This window comes from Pteronotus mesoamericanus, unplaced genomic scaffold, assembly GCF_021234165.1.
Source record: "Pteronotus mesoamericanus isolate MK-2021 breed Mesoamerican mustached bat unplaced genomic scaffold, CSHL_Meso_final contig_90, whole genome shotgun sequence".
Taxonomy (NCBI): Eukaryota; Metazoa; Chordata; class Mammalia; order Chiroptera; family Mormoopidae; genus Pteronotus; species Pteronotus mesoamericanus.
Window position 1 is genome coordinate 41,928,710 of NW_026555277.1, and position 14,600 is coordinate 41,943,309.

Consider the following 14,600-nt stretch of genomic DNA (forward strand, 5'->3'; position numbering starts at 1 on the left):
TGACGTCAGTGGAGGGGGAGCTGGGCGGACGTGCGGGATCCCACGTGTGGGTCGGGCTCGGGGCGGGCTCCCAGCCGGGCGGGGCAGTGCGGAGGCCCTGGCGGCGCGCGCAACCGGGCGACCCACCGGCCGACCCAACCACGTGTGCTGGGAGCCGCCCAGAGCGATGCTGCCCTCCCGCCACAAAAGCCCTTGCTAGAGCCACCAGCTGGACTGAAGCCGACTCTCAATTTCCTCTTGCGTGAAGTGTGGTGGTTACCCTCAGAAAAGGTTTGATTTGAATGTTTACTGCAATATCTCAATGCCCAGAACATCTGGCATGAAATAATCACTCGACAACTATTTGTTGAAAGTACCTAGAACAGGATCAGCCTGTCCTTACCTAAGTCGAGTGACCTCCCAAACTTGACGGTGCTTTCCATTCTGCTGCTAAACCTTCTCGAAGTCCCAACTGAAAGTGAGGCCCCAGCCTCTCCAGTCAGCCCTTCCCACTGCCCCACCCAGCTCAGCAATTAGCGCCCCAGCCACACAGAAGAACTTGGAGCGGTATTTTGTTTTTTCGAAACATGTTATTTTACCTCCATGCCAAGCCTTTGCTTAAACTGGCCTGCCTTCCTCCTTCATATCCTCTTCAAACTGCCAGTCCCCTGGCACTCCCCTAGAACGTCCACAGGGTTGGTACCTCCCTCCTGTCTGCTTCCACCTCACAGGTCTGTGCATCCGTCAAACCCTCTGGCACTAGAGATGTGCGTGGCTCTGCTCTCCTACCTGACAGAGAGCCTGAAGAGCATAGAAGAGTCTACTTCTTCCTTGCACCTGCAGCATCATAGCCTTAGCACCCAGCTCCGAGAAGGATCCACAACTGTGAGTTTCCTGGTTTAAAAGGGAAAACTCTAACCTCAGCTCCAGAAAAGCAGGGCATCTCCCTAGCATGCCCTAACAGTTTTCCCATCACTCTAGAAGGCCCAGAACATCTAAAACACACAGCTGGCAGGGCTGAGGACCAACCACGGGTTCTCCAGGGTTCCTCAGGTCAGGGAAGGTTGCAACAGTGTCTGTGGTTCCCCAACGTTTGCAACAATGTCCTCATTCAGTTAGGCCTGGGCCTCTGCCGGCTTACCAAATATGACCACAGCTGCTGGGAGGAGGGCAGAGCTCAGAGTGGAAGTTAGGCTACGGAGACAGGGAAGAACATTCACCAGGAGGGCTCTGGGATGCCCTATGAAGATAACCTTGGCAAGGAGTTTGCTGTCCCCTACATTGAGGCACTAGTAACAACTCACTTCAAGCACAGCCTCCTGTTTCTTATGCAGAACAATACCTCTATTTAACTGCAAATATGAATAAAACAAGTACCATTTACCAAGCACCTCCTCTACGTCTGGCAGCAAGCTAGGCAATTCCCATCTGCACTTTAATTCTTTGGAATACGCATAATTATCCCCCCTTTTTTTTTCCAGATAAGGAAATGGAGGCTAAGAGAGATCAATGACTTTGCCAAAGTCATGCACCTAATACATGATTTCAGCAGGCGCTTAACTCTGAGCTGACTTCACTCCAAAGCCTATGATTTTTTTCTCTGTATGATGCTCTCTCTCCCCTACTCCACTAAGATCAAGAAATTATGTAGAGGGCTCAGGCCAGCCCCACGCTCAGAGAGTTCAGTTCTCAGTGAGAGGCAGTGGGTATCAGTGGGTGTCTCTGCCTGTCTGCTTGAACTGGGAGATTGATCTTTTCTTGTCACCAGGTGGGAACTGACATTATCTGCCTTCCTGAGTCTCCATCTTGCAGATGACAGATCGTGGGACTTGTAAGCCTCCATAATCATCACGTGAGCCAGTTCTTTCCATTAAATCTCATTACATGTACACACACACACACACACACACACACACACACACACTTACTCTGAAGAACCCTGACTAATACAATCCAAAGGGAAAGATTTCTGTGCTAAAGCCAAAGCAAAGGGAGGGAGAGTCCCCTGGAAAGGGTCAGGGAACACTGTTTCAGAGGGTAAAACAAACTTCTCAATCTGATTACATGTTCTTTGGGGGTGACCTCTGTAAAAGAGAGAATCTCACAAAGAGGTGGTTTGACCAGGGTATCCCTGGCCTCAGAGAATGGGTGCTCCTCGGCACCCAACACAAGATTTTCCTAAAACAGACCTGGCCAAAGAATGGTGCCCACCCAAAACACAATGCTGAATCATTCCTCCGCTCTCTAAGTGTTTGTTATATTCCTCCTCAAGACCATTCAGTGGTTCCTCATTCCATTTTATTCCAGAATAAAACCCAATTCCTTGGAAAGGCACACAGGGCCTCCATGATTCAGTGCCCACCTGCCTTCTCTGGCCGTATCTACTATTTGCCCTCATGCTTCCTATATGCCAATCCCAGTGCTACTCACCACATTGCCCAAACGTGCCATGTACATCCACCTAGGCCGTTACTTCAACCTGAATGTTCTCCCCCTTGCCAACCTCCCTGCCCCTGCAAAAGCCACATCTTCTTAGGTCAAGGACTGTTCCTTGGGCTTTATGTTAAATTAATTCTTATTGCTGTAAATCTCTTTCTCACACTGGACTATAAACTCCTAATGGACAGAAACTTTCTCATTCGTCTCTATATCCCCTACATAGACATTTACTTGTTTAATAAATGTATGTTGAATTATGTGCCTGCTGTGTAAAAGGCAATGTGCTAGGTGCTGGGAATACAAAACTGAATAAGACAAATTAACAAGCCCTCAGCCCTGATTGGTGTGGCTCAGTGGATTGAGCACTGGCCTGTGAACCAAAAGGTCACTGGTTCAATTCCCCGTCAGGGCACATTTCTGGGTTGTGGGCCAGGTCCCCGACTGGGGGTGGCAACCAAATAAAAATAAATAAATAAACCTTTAAAGACATACCATTTAGTGATTGAGAACAACAGCGCCTCCCCTGATAATAAAGTGCAAGATAGAATGTAACACTGCCACAAAAGATGTACAAAAATTGCTCTAGCATTCAGAAGAGAGGTCTTTGGCTGCAGATGTCAGAGGAGGCTTCTTGGAGGAAGTAGCGTCTGAGCTCAGCCTACAAAGGGATTTCAACTGAGGAAGACCCAGTGTTGAGAAAGTAGAGAACACAGCATGAGTAAACACATGGAGACAGGAAATTCATGATGTGTCTGGTAACTCTTTATCTTTAAACTCCAGGATAAGAAAATTGGGGGTTTTGTTTTTGGGTGGTCAGTGGAAGTCACAGATGTTTTTGAAAAATGGGGAGAGAGAAGGTGAAAGCAAGGTGGTTGAGAGATCGTGGAAAAGGGAGTTGCCTCGTTTTTAATAATACATAACAAGAAGTTCAGAGCTTATACAGTTCCAACCACATGGGCATAAAATACACACCTCTCTGACCCATCAGCACAGCCCCGCAGCCCTCTGAACACTCACTGACAGCCTGGTGTTTTCCCCTTCTTCATGGTTGCAGTGCTGATGGCTTTGCTGAGTCGCAGGGCCCAGGATACGGATGGCCTCATCGGTTTCCTTCCCTGGCCAGCAGGGCCTGCTGTGTCTGTGCTGAAGCAGAGGTTCTCTCTCTGGCAAGACGACAGGCGCCTCCCCTGGGCATTAGAAGAGGTACTGTCACCCCCTCCCCCGCCCCCATCCATCCCTCGCACGATGGGAGTGGAAGCCAAAGACTCCGCCCTCCTCCTCAGGCTCTCCTGGTGCCTTCCCCACCTCCACCCCAAACTCTGCCCCCCTCCTTTTCCTCCTTCAGCCTGGGCTTATGCTCAGGTACTAGATGCTGCCTCTGTTTCCCTTTTGGTCCTGAACTGTCCTTCCCTCCAGAGTTCATTCCTCACATGACCTTTTAACAGAAGCCACCTCAGAAATTCAAGATTCCCCTTGCTATAGGCAGAATGTTTGTATTTCCCCAAATTCATATGCTGAAACCCAACCCAATGCGATGGTTTTACAGGTGAGGCCATTAGGAGGTGATTAGATCATGAGGGTGGAACTTCCATGAATAGGGCTAGTGACCTTATAAAAGAGGCCCCAGAGAGATTCCTCACCTTTGCTGCCATGTGAAGACAGAGCAAAATGATCATCAGCTATGAACTTGGAAGTGGGCCCTCACCAGATACCCGCTAGCACCTTGGTCTGGGTCTTCCCGGCCTTTAAAACTGTGAGAAATAAGTTTCTGTTGTTTCTCAGCCATCCAGTCTGTGGCAGTTTGTTAGAGCAATCCAAATGGACTAAGAGACTCTCCTAGCACTTCCTACCCCAGGAAAGAAAGAAGAGCTGTGTCCTTTTGTTCTACCCTTCTCTGCCAGGGAGTTAGTTAGACCTCAAGCTTTCCATCTCTTTGATAGTTCCAAAGCAAAGTCTGTCACCAGAACATAAGTGACTTCCAAACTGAGGCTGCCCAAAATCAGAACTGCAGACAGAGCCCCAAAGCCTCTCCAAGCCAGACCATCTCCAGTGTGACAGAAAGTGTCCCTTGTCTAGTCATAACAGAAGAAGACCACGAGAAGCTGTGATAGCCTCTGACACCTTAGGTGGCAAGGCCAGTGACAGGCACAGCTTAGCAAAGATGAGTGAGCAGCCTGGCGGAGAGGAGACACTGATGTGCGGGTCAGGAGACCAGGGTTCCTGCTCTGGCTTTGTCATACCCCTTTAGGTGACATTGTGGAGGTCACATTCCCTCTGTAGCCTCAGCATCCTTGACTGTAAACGTCAAAGGGTTTCTGTCTTCCAGTTCTAGCACCCAGGGATGTTCTGAGTCAGTGAGCCAAGCCTCCACGCACACCCCTTCATTTTTCACAATAGCTCAGGTGGACTCAGGGGCAACACTGCCTCCCGCTCCACCCCATTTTCAGAAATAATTAGGGCTGCTCCTGGGATAGAGACAAACAGTCAAGGGGGGAAAACCAGCCGAAGACTCGCCGCTGCAGCTAAAGCCCCCTGGGTCCTTCCTTTGTGAACAGTTTAGGGTGGGTTTTTATTTTTTTAATTTTTAAAATTTGTTTATTGGTTTTAGAGAGAGAGTAGAAAGAAGAGAGAGAGAGAGAGAAATCCATCAATTTGTCACTCCATTATTTATGCATTCATTAATTGCCTGCAGTATGTGTCCTGACCAGAGATTGAACCTACAACCTTGGCATATGGAAATGATGCTCTAGCCCTCTGAGCTATTTGGACAGGGCTATGGTGGCTGCTGCTTCTTCTTCTTCTGTGGTGGCTTTAATATATATTTTTAATTGGAGTGAATTGGTTAATAAAATTGGATAGGTTTCAAGTGTACAGCTCTATGATGCATGATCTGTATTAATCATCACCATATATTTGACCCCCTTTAAAATGTATGGACCACTTCACGAATTTGCATGTCATCCGTGCACAGGGACCATGCTGATCTTTTCTACAGCACTCCAATTTTATCCTCTGTGCTGCTGAAGTGGGGACTATATCTATTCTTTCATGGGATTTTTCACCTTAACTAAGAGAGGAAACCAGAGCAGGAATTTTTACCCCATTTTGCTGGTAACACTGCCACACCTCAGAAAATGTAATTGCTTCATGCCACACAGCTGGAAAGCAGCCGGGTGGATTTAAACCCCCAGGCTAGTTTTTCTTCCCCTATTCCACTCTGCCTCTCTGTCTTTCCCGAGGTGCTTCACAGCTTGGAAAGCAGCTTGCCCTTTGCTCCCTGGATATCAAAGGCCAAAAGTGTTGGATATCCCCAAGCCGCTAGCCTGGGCTGCAGGAAGGCCCAGGCAGCTCACTCCAGGGCCGCTGCCAGCCCGCCGCCCTCTCTCTGGCACTCGTTCCGCTAGCCTTGCACAGCCCCATGCGTATGCAGGGCCAAGCTCTGCCCTTTGCACAAACACACTTGCAGCGTCAGGCCCTCTCAAAGGACATTTTAACTTAGCTCATCCTCTGATTTTAGACCCAAAGGGATGAAAGCCTAGGAGACGCCGTCACAGCCTTGGCCCCCCTTTATCCACAGAAGCAGAGGGAGACCACCCGCCCCTCCTGCCGGCTTATACTGCTGGAAGTGGGTGTGGGGGGCTCTCAGCAGCTCAGCCCAGGAGCAAATATTGCTCTCACAGTGGGGAACCACGGCTCGGGAATGTAAGTGCTCTTGGATACCTCAGTGTTTTTCAGAGATGGTGACTAAGGCACTGGAACCTCCCGACTCGTCTAGTGCTTTGTCCTCTACACCAGACACCTTCTCCACCAGCCTGGGCTCTTTCCTATGAGCGTGGCTCTCACTTCCGGCTCTGACTCCTGCGGTTTTTCCGTGATATCAGAGCCTCTCCCAATGACCCTTGCTGAGGTTGGAAGCTTGGTAGCAAGGTCTCACTCTGCAGGAGGCCATACCCCAGCCACTAAAGCTACAGGACTGGCAGGAGGCCACCGCACTGGAGCACTGTTCTCCCAGAGCTGCCGGCTTCGGCCTCCTCTCCAGCCCCCTCCGCGGCAGGCTCATGATGTCACAGACTGTCCGCCCCAAGCTCGGCTAGTTCTCAAGCAACCAAAGTTCTCCTCCTCTTTTCTTAAGGGAGGCTGCCTGTCAACCACAGATGGGCACAGGCTGTGCCAGCATCTCCATGGTAACCAGGGGCCACAACTTCCTGCCTCGGGAAATGATCCACAGCCAGCGCCTTTGGCAGGGCTGTCTTGCAGACTCCATGAGGGCTGCAGGCCCATCACACTCCCCTGTCATCCCTGAAACTTGGGAACAGCCTAGGGAGGCAGCCCGGCTGGGTCACCCTGGAAGACTTCAGAGGCAGGCGGAGTTCTTTGAGAAAGGTCCTGAACTGGGGCAGAAGGGGAAGGTCCTTTCTGGAGGCTGTCTCCTCCCTCCCACCCGGTGTTGATTGGGGGACAGGTTGTGGGGCTCCAATGTTAAAATCTCCTCAGGGTAATAGGTGAAAGTTGAAAATTTCAGTGCGTTAGTTGGCTTTAGACTTTGCTCTCCCTCGTGGAGGGGAGCGGGGGTGGTGCAGGAGATAGATTGCAGTGGTTGTGCAATAATCCCAGTTCCTTGCCACCCCGCCCCCCACCTCATGAAATGGCCCCTGGGGCAGTCGAACGGCTGGCAGGCTCTCAACTAGGGGGTGGTGTTGATCAATACGCGGTCAAAGGCTCCAGAGTGGACAAAGGCTCTGGAGAGGACAGAGTGGACAGACCTGCTCCCTCTGTGTTCTCCCAAGGGAGGCAGGGGGCTGGCAGGGCACCCTAGGAGCACAGGTGGAGCTGACCTCCCTGCCACATTCTCAAAACTGGGAAGGTCTCTTCAGAGAGGTTCCCTTTTCAGCAGTAAAACAAATCAGAATGCAAAGTGGAGCTGCTCCTGGCTCCTCCCAGCCCTTCTCAGCCTTCGGTGCCCTGCTCTGCTTCCAACAGCAGCACTTGGGCTTGGTGGCAAAGGACTGGAGCGAGCCTGAAATTTGACTGTAAAAATACTGCGCCAGGGGAAGGGTCATAGCCTGCTCGCTAGGGTTTGTTGGGTTTTTTAAAATTATATTTTATTTTTTTAAATTTAATCCTGTCCAACTTCTTTCCCAATCTCTATGGGGAGTTGGGTCTTTGCTCACATTTGTTCTTTGAGCTTTTGTGATCAGAGTCAAGAATACCTGGTAGGGAAGGAACAAGTAGAATGATAGATGGGGAGAAGGATTTGGGTCCACAGGCTGATAGTCTACATAATACAGAGGAAAATGTCTCCAGGTGGTTGCAGAGGTAGTGGGGACAGGAGAATTTTATTTTAACATACTTATTTATTTAGAGAGAGGGGAAGAGAGGGAGAAAGAGAAGGAGAGAAACATCAATTTGTGAGAGATACGTCGATTGGTTGCCTCTCACACACCCCCAGCTGGCGACCTGGCCTGCAACCCAGGCATGTACCCCGACTAGGAATTTAACTATTGACCTTTTGGTTCACAGGCCAGCGCTCAGTCCACTGAGACACACCGGCCAAGGTGGGGTGAGAGATTTTTCAAAGTGATGCCTCTAACTTCTGTGGACTCATGAAAGTGGGATGAGAGAGGAAAGGAATTTTGGTAAATGCTGCTGTAGACTTCACAGTAATCACCACTCTCACTTTGCCAAAGGGCAAACCAGAGATTTGAGCTATTTTGAAATTATTAGTGATTGCTGAAGGTTGTTTCTTAGTCAGTGCTGGGACACCAAACTTTATGGGTCTAGACTCTGTGAGAATTGCAATAATAATCACTCCCATGTTTACTGAATATTTAATATGCACTGAGCACTCCCACATTATCTAATTTAATCCTCACAACCGCCCTGTGGAGTAGGGAACACCATTGTCCTCATTTTATAGGCACAGGACCTGAGTCTTAGGGAGGGACAGGCACCCGTCCAGAGCCACACAGCCAGATGGGCTGTAGCCAGGCTTTGTGAAGTCCAGGTGGCATCTGGGTAGGGTCCCTGCTTGGAGACCAGGCACAGCTACTGCCCCTATAGATTCTCCGGGAAATTGCTAGACCTTGCTGAAGAGGGCTCTCTGCGGGAGCTGCAGACTCTCACTGACCTAATGAAGCACAAAAATCAATGAGGTTTACACAGGCATCTGCAGGGAGGCTGCTCCCTCACTGAGCCGAGCAGCAGGAATGCGTAGGGGGCCAAGTGACCATCTGGGGCAGCTCTTGCCCGCCTGTTTCTGTGACATTTTGTTAAGTCTTGGGGGTAGAGGGGTGGGGAACACAAAGCCCAGGGTGACACTCCACTCCAAGGGGACCCCATTGTTTCATTTGTCTGTCCAGGCCTTTCAGAGCATAGACATTCCCCTTTAGCCCCTGCCATTTGGAGAGATGCTCTTCACGTCTAAGGGACGAGGAGGGGTAGACCGTTGGGCAACATCTGCCCTGCATTTCTCTATGTTCCAGCAAATTTACAGCCATTCAGAAAGAGGGGTCTCAGTGGGAACCTCAGGTTTGGGAGACAGACTTGGCTTCCAACCCTGACTCTACTCTCCTACTGCCTGTACATTTGTGGGAAAGTCACTTTCTAAGCCTTATGCATCTGTGAGGTAGAAAAAAAATAATAGTACGCACTTAACAGGTTTAATACCAACAACATGACTTGGCATTGGGGGATTGCTCAATAAACCATATTCCTATCTCAGGAAATGAGCTGAGGCGAGAGGGGAGTTATGGGTACAGTTCTGACAGTTTGTTTCATTTATTTCACTGTAATTGGTTTGTGGACTTCTTGGCTTTGCTCGCTGGCCTAGCCTGACCCTTTCCTTAGGTGAGGGCTGTTCTGGAACCTGCTTATAGTGCCTGCCTTATCTATTTTCTTTCTTTTTTTTTTTAAAGGAGAATGTCTTATTACTTAATACTACAGTCCGTATGTACACAGCTGAGCTGGTCAGGGAGGGGCTACCAGTTTCCCGGTTTTCTTTTCTTTTTCAATTTTAAATGTATTTATTTATTTTTAGAGGAGAAATGAGAGAGAGGGAGAGAAACATCAACGTGTGGTTGCCTCTCACGGTCCCCCTACTGGGGACCTGGCCCGCAACCCAGGCATGTGCCCTGACTGGGAATCGAACCAGGGACCCTTTCAGTTTCCTAGTTTTCTATGGTGTCTTTAGCCTATGATGTAAAGCACATGGATGTTTCTGGCCACTGTAAGCTGCCCATGGTGCCTGGCCATTGCTGCACACTGGCTGGTCTCTGCCCCTTGCATGGACTCCTTTCCTCACAGGTTGGAAAGGGAGGCAGTCGTGAAATGTCCAGGCAGCTGCAGTGTGAGGCACGTGTCTTCAGGGGACAGGCCTGACTGGTGTTCCCCCCCCCTGCCCGACGGCTCTTTGCTTTGGCCTCACACTGCCCTGGATTTGATGCCTGGATCTGCTATTCACTATGAGAACTTGGGCAAGTGACTTGATTTCATGGAGATAATAAGGATATTACCATTATCATAGGGATATAGGAGTTATACCATTATCATAGGTTTATGTGAGGTTTAAATGCAAAGGTCCTCACCAGGTAGGTGCTCAAAAAATGTTAGTTTCTTTTTCTGTCCCTTTGGGGTACTCTGGAATGCTGAACTGAAGATATTTCCTGAGAAGCTCTCAAGAGTCCAACCTCTTCTTAAAGAGGGATGGCCCCCATGAGCCAGGAGAGACCTTGTTACCACCTGCCTCCCAAACTGCTCTCCCTTGTCTGGGTTGGAGCTGTGCTGGGGGCAGTTCTGAGACAGATAACCCAATACCTTACATTCTTTATCTGTTATCCTCACAATAACCCTATCAGTCAAGTATATCCACAAGAACCCTATTATTAATGAAGAAATAGAGACACATTAAGTACATTGTTCAAGGTCACACACCTAGTAAGCTGTGTGTCTGGGATTTGAACCCAACAGCCTAGGTCCTAGTCTGTGCTCTAGTAGCTCTACCATACCAAGTCTCTACTGCTGTTAAGTGTGTAATCAATCCTGGAAAGGCCTATCAGAACACTAGTTTTTCTCTAACACTCCTTGTATCTGTGGGTCTAAGTGTTCTTGGGTGATAAGGACCTGATTGTGCATGTAAAATTACAAGGAATTTTTGTGTTCAGGCCAGGCATAGCCTCTTCTCATGGATCACCAAGTGCCAGAAATAGCACACTGATGGCCAGGACCAAAATTCACACACACACACACGCTGGACCAAAATTCTCTCTCTCTCTCTCTCTCTCTCTCTCTCTCTCTCTCACACACACACACACACACACACTGGATAGGACTGCAAATGGAGGTAAGCCCCATTGTCAAAGTTTATCCTAAAGGGCATGAATGTGTGCACAGGTTTCTCTTTGCCAGAAGAAGCTCAGCTTGTAGGTTAGAATAACAATTTAAGGTGCATAGAAAATGTCCAGAAGAAAATGCACTGAATGTTAGTTACCTTGAGAGAGTGAGATTGGAGGGGAGGGTACAGAAACATTTTCTATTTAACTTTAAAAAAATATATACGGTTTATAATTTTTAAAATGGACATTGATAGTCAATGATCTTGCATGTCGTTCCCTTTTCACTGTTCTCTTCACCTTTTAGCTACTAGAACCAGAAATAAATTCGAGTAATGAAGGCCTTTGAATGCTAACACCTAATGAACCTGAATTTGACACCGGATGGGGAGGGCAAACCCAGGGAGGTACGTGTAGACATTTCTGCGATTGTGACTAGCATTTAGTTGAATCTTGTTTTGTGATCCAACCTGACAATCTTTTAGTGTGTTCAGTCTGTTTACATTTAATGTAATTGCTAATAAGTTGGCTTTCAGTCTACTATCTTGCTATTTATATGACTACAGGTAAGTAAAATTTAAAATTAAGCCCTGGCAGGAGTGCCTCTGCCGGTTGGAGTGTCATCCCATGGACTGAGCAAGGTTGCGGGTTTGATCCCAGTCAAGGCACATGTCCAGGTTGTGGGTTTGATCCCCAATTGAGAAGCATACAAGAAGGCAACTAATCGACGTTTCTCTCTCCATTTCTATTTAAAAAGCAATGAAAAAAAAATGTCCTCAAGTGAGGGTAAAAAAAAAAAAATGTTTACATTTAAGCCAGAACTTATCTTCTATTTCAGTGCCATGCCAATAAACACCATAGTTTGCCAGGTGTCCAGAGAGGGTTTTGGTTTTTCATGTACTGTTAAGAGGGGTGGGAGGAGTGGGAGGACCTGGATCTCTGGCTCCACTGCAACACGTGCAATTACACTTTTGTTGCATGTATTGGGAATTAGCTTTGTGAAAGACTACAGGAACAGGGTTCTGTTGGGATTCCAAAGTTTTTCCTGTACTTTTAATACGCAAAAATGACTATGAACTAAAGCTGATCACCCCTGAACCAGGTTCTAGGCAATGCTCCAGCTCTGGACAATTTGAGCTGAAAATAACTGAGATCCCCTTGGCCTCAGGAACTGGGAGAACAGCTGAGTCTTAAAGCAGCTAAACTGGGAAAGGGCAGAGGTAATGAAATGCACTGAGGAGTTCCAGGCAAGTCTTGACACTGGAGACAGCAAACCTAAGTTTAAAAGGGGCAGCTTTCCATCTCAGGGCCACTGTTGGCTCCAGGTGGCATATGCACCAGCAGGAAATCACTTTCTGGATTAAACCCTAACCCTAAATGAGTGGATTTCCTCCCTAGGCACAGATGTGGAGGCCATTTTTGGCTTTCCAGACTGTTGTAGTTATGATAAGGTATTCTACTCAGTTTGCAGCGTAAGTCTAAATAGTGCTGACTTTATGCTTCTTTCTAGGAGACATGCATTTTCCTAAGGCAGAACGTGGTTTCATTATATTCCATTTTGCAGTCTTCTGGGCTAAGGGGACCCACTAGGCAGACTAACCCAAAATGTGCTCTGCCATAAAAGCAGCACAGAATAGAAACCGAGGCAGGAGAGACCGACAGGGCCGTCAAAGGGAAAACTAGACAATGGGGATGAGTCAGCACTGGGATCCCGGCGGCTACTCTCTCAGTTCTCTCCCCAAAGCCTCCTTCCTGTCCCTCCTCAGGCATCTCTAGCCCAACTCTTTCCCTGCCTTTGCTGGAGATCAGGAAAGTGACAGAAGATCATTTGGTAGGAGAGAAAACATCTCTCCAAAAAAAGTCTTCTTTACTATGAAAGTCAACATGGAAGGCCGGTGGCCAAGGAAGAAGGCACATTGTTAAACCTCTGAGACCTGTGAAACAGATGTTAGTAAGAACTAGTATCACTCCTGTCCTTGGATCTCCATCCATCAGGTGAAGGGATCAGATGTTACAGCCAATCGAAGGAGAAACTGCACATTTTTTGAAGAAATCAAGGAAGGAGAACATGGTATTAGTCTGTCCTGGTTAACTGGTATCTTGAAAACTGCTGTTACAGGCACAGTCTTCATTAGAAAACTCAGAATCTGATGTTGAGGAAATCAAAAAAAACTGGCTCTGGATCTCCGGTTGTCAAGTACTCAAGCAGCATCTATGCCTGAATTACCGCAACACCTTTGGAAAGCCAGAGCTGAAAAAAAGAAACTACGTAAAACATTACGGGATTTTGAAGAAGCATTTTACCAACATCATGGAAGGAAGGCCCAGAAAGAGGATCGTGTCCCAGTGCTTGAGGAGTACAAGGAATACAAGAAAATTAAAGCCAACCTTAGGCTTCTTCAAGTTCTTATCAGCAAATAAGATTCTTCAAAATCCATATAAAATATGCTCCTTGAAAACATAAAAATCACTTGTATTCCCTGGAGAAAAAAATAACCTAGACAATGGGAGCACAGGCTGCGGAATAAAAGCCTCCGACTTCACAAGCATCTTATCTGTAAGCGACGACAGCAGTTTAGCAGTTTAGGGTCCACTCCAACTGTCGCTTACGGGCTGTTTGAATTTGGGTATAAATTACTGTCTAAACATTCATACTCTGTAGCACCTACCTTATGTCCTGGTTATTGCGAATGAAGTGAGACAGCAGGACGGGGGCTTGCCACAGCGCTGGCTTAGAGCCGCCCTCATCACCAGCGGCTCGTTTCCCCAGAGGGAAGGTAAGGCCACAGTAGGCTAACAGGCTGCACAAGTTCATTTTTAAAGGACTCCAAGGATCAAGTATTTCAAATGCAAGCTAGACAGAAAATTGAGAGCTGTCCCTTAAGGTCTTCATTCTCTAAGACTTAGTCAAATACCTTAGGAATGCCTTTACTCAGTCCCCTTCTATTTACCAGAATTCCACTTTTAATTGGGACCTAGTTTCCAGTCTAGATTGCTGCAAAAGCCCTCTAGGTCCTCCCTAACAGCCAGATTTTTAGTCTAAGAAATCAAGGCAATTAAAACAATAAAAAAAACTTCAGAAAAAAACACTTTGCTCAAAATTTTCTCTGAGGGGATCTTTTATGCCTACTGGGTAAGGTCTGAATTTCTGACCTTCATATACGAAGTCAGTAAGGTAAAGTGATTTTCCTCACACACTGCACTCTTCCAGAGCCTTCAAACCTTCATCCTTTTCCCTATTCCATCTTCAAGGCTTAACTAAAATGTTACCGCTTTAGTGAAGCCTACCCAGTTCCCCAAGTTTCTTTTTTTCAGGATCTGTTATATTTATCACTTCATCTTAAACAGGGCATTCAAGAGAGAATTTTGTCTTTACATCTGCCTTTCCCAACAGAAGTACTCTTCTATTTCAAACATTCTTGTATCTGCTCCATTGTTATTCTTTATAGTTGTGGTGATAATACATTAAGAAAGCACTTTGTAAAACTGTAATGTTAAGGGATTACACCATTACTACACTGATCTGAAACAGAAATGGGAGGACCGAAGCAGAAAGTGACACTGTCTCTTTCCTTTCCCCATTGAAAGTCTGAACAGGTTCCGACCTACTGTGGACATCATATGAATGACAATCAGCTTGTATAATGGTTTTAAAAGAACAAGTAGCCCTGGGCAGTCCACTCAAGCAAAGATCACACATAAGGAGAAACCACGAGATGTGTTACCATTAGGAATAGCTATAAAAAGTTTTACTTTTTTTCTGTAACTTTTAATACAAGACATCTAAAGTCTTAAACAGTTGATCCTATTAGGAACAAAATATGGCACAGCACGAATTCCAGAAACAAGGACATA

At 47.2% G+C, this 14,600-nt stretch overlaps 1 non-coding gene across 1 annotated transcript; it reads right to left on the minus strand.

The window, feature by feature from the left end:
- Window positions 1-5,344: 5,344 nt before the first annotated feature.
- On the minus strand, window positions 5,345-5,451 carry LOC129080822 (U6 spliceosomal RNA). Its single transcript, XR_008530220.1, has one exon. It is a non-coding gene; the product is annotated as a U6 spliceosomal RNA (small nuclear RNA).
- Between the last annotated feature and the right edge of the window lie 9,149 nt (window positions 5,452-14,600).